This window comes from Aplysia californica, unplaced genomic scaffold (genome assembly GCF_000002075.1).
Source record: "Aplysia californica isolate F4 #8 unplaced genomic scaffold, AplCal3.0 scaffold01360, whole genome shotgun sequence".
NCBI lineage: Eukaryota > Metazoa > Mollusca > Gastropoda > Aplysiida > Aplysiidae > Aplysia > Aplysia californica.
The window spans coordinates 94,333-98,045 of NW_004798630.1; the positions used below are offsets into that span (position 1 = coordinate 94,333).

At 41.1% G+C, this 3,713-nt stretch overlaps 1 protein-coding gene across 1 annotated transcript in view; it reads left to right on the forward strand.

Moving 5' to 3' along the window:
- Positions 1-3,713, forward strand: part of LOC101855922 (solute carrier family 22 member 16) — a gene marked incomplete at its 3' end in the record, with an annotated part of 25,200 nt that overhangs the window by 4,729 nt on the left and 16,758 nt on the right.

Genomic DNA, 3,713 nt, shown 5'->3' on the forward strand with positions numbered 1-3,713 from the left:
GTGTGTGTGGGTGGGGGACGGGGTGTTAGGGTGGAGGGGTATGTCGAGGGGGTGGTGGCTGTGTGTGTGTATTTGTATGTGTGTTTTTGTATGTGTGTTTATGGGCATGTACGCATGTGTATGTTGGTATGTGTGTGTGTGTGTGTGTATGTTTATGTGTCTGAGCATATTTGTGTATTTTTGTTGTTGTCTTTTTTGGGGGAGGGGGTTCTGTAGCAACACGTCTAATTTTCAGCATTTTATAACCTAATTCTGTTGCAAGTGACGAAAACCTTTAATTTAAAAACCCCCATTAAATCTAATAACTAGAACGTATTCAAACTTTCGTAAATATTGTTTGCAAATAAATGGCTCATGATCTGGAGTCGTGAGCCACACTCGGGCCACAACAAGAAATGAAAAATCTTCACTGCACTAGCAAATAAATGGCATAACTCAGAGTGCCTGATTTCACCACGATGCTTACCAGAACCAACAAAAACTAAAGAGCAGCCTGCCTTGGAGTACTAATGGGAAGAAAGATGGTGGTTGGTCAATAGTTACCAAAGCCTGTTTTAACTTTTCGTCTAAGTAAGAGTTTTACGGCGCTTGCAACGCGAATGTATTATCATAGAAGTGCCGAAGATTACAGGTGTTACAAGAGAGAAACTTATAAAGAAACGGAGGAGAGGTAACATTTTAGTAAGGTTTTACGGCGCTCGCAAGTGCAAAAGGTCTTTTGAGCGCCAAGGGGCGGACGTCAACAGAGGAGTCCAAACGGGGAATCAGACTTACTCTGCTCACCTCTCTAGCCTCGGCAGCACAAAGTCTGCTTCGACTATCAAGGCACCCCGGAAATAACAGTTCACAAGAGAGTGACAAACATACCAAAGAAGTAGAGGACAAAATAACGAAAGTAAGGATGAGGAAAGAAAAAGCAGCAGTTCCCCCTATTTTGTTCCAGCACAGAATGAGCATGACATGAAAAATCAGCCCATTTACAATAATATTTTAAATGTACCCATCTGTCTTGAATAAAAATCGAGATATTTGCAACTGAAAGAGATGGGGGTCGTCTGATTTCAGAGGTAAAATTAGCGAGAAAATGGCCGCCAAAGTCTGGTGTCTTACATAGCTTGAGAGACCTTGGAAACAAATAATTTACTTTTTTTTGGTGCTTTTTATCAACTGTTTTTCATTGAAATCTTCACAGAAATGAGTTTTTCAACACATGTAAAAGGCGTTGAAGCAGCAAAATCTCCGGGAAAATGCCGATTTCTCTGATTTTACCATTTTGACGAGCGCCTGATTTTACCACCCTTTTGAGACATAAATTGCTCAACAGTCATAGCTTTTCAATCTTTTTTAATAGCGTAAGCGCTCACGTTTACCACCAATAAGACACAAAAATGTGTTACGACTCGGTGGAATCGGGCGCTCGTCAATTAGTTGGGCATGTGGAGTTATTTGTATCATATTACAGTTTGTTCATTTGTCATGATTTGTCCATCTTTCCTGGAAAAAACACCCATCTGTCTTGAACTGATGTCGATATGATTGCGATTGAACAAGGTGGGGTCGTCTGGTTACAAATCTAAATTTAGCAAGAAAATATGACGCTTTTTGGTGAAATCAGGCGCTCGTCAAAATACTGAAATCGAAGAAACTGGCCTTTTGCTGCGGGTTTGATCATTTTTATCGAATGTTTTTTTGGTTTTATTTTAGCTCAAAACCTTTTGTGTCAATTTAAGAACATTTCTTTGTCAACTTTCCTGAAAAAAAGTTACTTAAAAAGGTACAAAAAGTGTAAATTTTCAGTTTCTAAGGACTCTGACGTATGGAAGTTTCCGAGCTTTGGCGACCATTTTCTCTCTCATTCGACATCTGAGACCAGGCTACCTCCTCTCCCTCCTTTAATCGCAAATATCTCAACTTTTAATCAAGATAGATGTGTATTTTTTCATAAAGAACACGGGAGATGAATAGGTTTTAAGATTATGTACCCAAAAAAATTGACGAGCGCCTGATTCCACCACGTCATGGCATAAATGGCTGCCAAAGTTGAATGATTTCTATAGCTTGAGAGTCCTTGGAAACTGAAAATTGTACATTTTGTGTGCCTTTCATCAACGTTTTTCAGTAAAATCCACACAAAATGTGTTTTATATGGGCATAAAAGGTGTTGACCCCCCCCCCCTAAAAAAACCACCCAAAAGATTAGGGTTGTTAAACCGTCGAAAAATGCCAACAACTTCAATTTCATTATTTTGACGAGCGTCTGATTTCACCATAATGCCTTACAAATGTTCGAACCGCCTACCTACATGTACACAATGTATTTCCTAGAGGGGTATTAAATAATGCGTCGGGGTTCTCGTGGTCTCGAGGTTGAGGTGTCTGCCTCTCATTTAATAGGTCCCGGGTTCGAATCAGGACAGCGACGGAAATATTTCCTCTCTACAATGTTCTAATTTTAAAACTTTCATGCTCCCTAGTAATGCTTTCGTCTCCACTTTCTGCCCCCCCCCCCAACCTCCCCACCCCCTCACCTCCTTTGCCCCCTCCTCTGGGCGCATGACTCTTTCTGCAGCCTTTCTACTGCTACTCCTTGGCTCTTTCTTACTGCTGTCTTTCAGTCACGCCCCTGATCTTTTGGTGGGAAGATCTACACCTAGCCTTCTCGGATAAGGGCAGAGTATCTCAACGCCTGTGTGCAAGTTTCATTAAAGATCCCTTCGTGGTCTAAAATCGGTAAGAGTAGGGTTCAGCCGGCAACCGGGAAAAAATTCAAAATTTCCTACCAACTGAAAATATTTAATGTGTCCCGCACGCTCATACTTGTATGACCTTATGCAGTTGCAAGTTGTACATCGGTTCGAGCCTCAGCTCCGTCCGACGTTGTGTCCTTGAGAAAAGCACTTTACACGAAGTTCTTACTTGGCTCGGTCCTATCGGAGACGGACGTTAAACTAGGAGGTCTCGCCCCTTGAATAACTTAATAGTGTTGATAGGGCGTTAAACCCATACCATTTCACCATTTTCAAGTTGTACAGTGAGGTATATTATGAAGGTAGTCCTTCGTTGCCGAAGATGACGATGAATCCTGCAGCTCATCTGTGGACGCGCATGTGGATGTGCAATCCTATCCTGGATGTACAAAGTCTTGTGCAGTGGGGGCATACCGCTTCAGTAATAACACGGCATAGCTCAGAAAAAAGCCAATGCCTGTTTGACATTGACAAAGACGACCTATATTAAATGTGAGGCAGCGTGGTGGAATCAGGCTCTCGTCAAAATAATTGCATTTTTCCGTAGGTTTGTGAAGTTTTATCAAATTTTTGTTTTTTGGCTCATCACCTTTCATGCCAATTAAATAAATAATTTCTGTGTGGATTTTTCTGAAAAAAGCTTATTAATGGCACCAAAAATTTAAATTTTCTCGACTTCTATTCAAAATAAATGGATTTTTTTTTCATCCAAATAAAGACAAGTGAACAAGCTTTAGGAATGATACCAATAACTCTATATACTAAAAAATTGACGAGAGCCTGATTCCACCACGCTCCCGGAGAGAATGTTGTCTTGGTAGTTGACAATGACTGTGGTGTTCCAATGGTCAGGTGCACACACGCATACTCGCAACGAGGAAGAATAATGTATTACGTGCTGAAACACCCCAGCTCTGTAAACATTCTCTCTCTCTCTCTCTCTCTCTCTCTCTCTCTCTCTCTCAC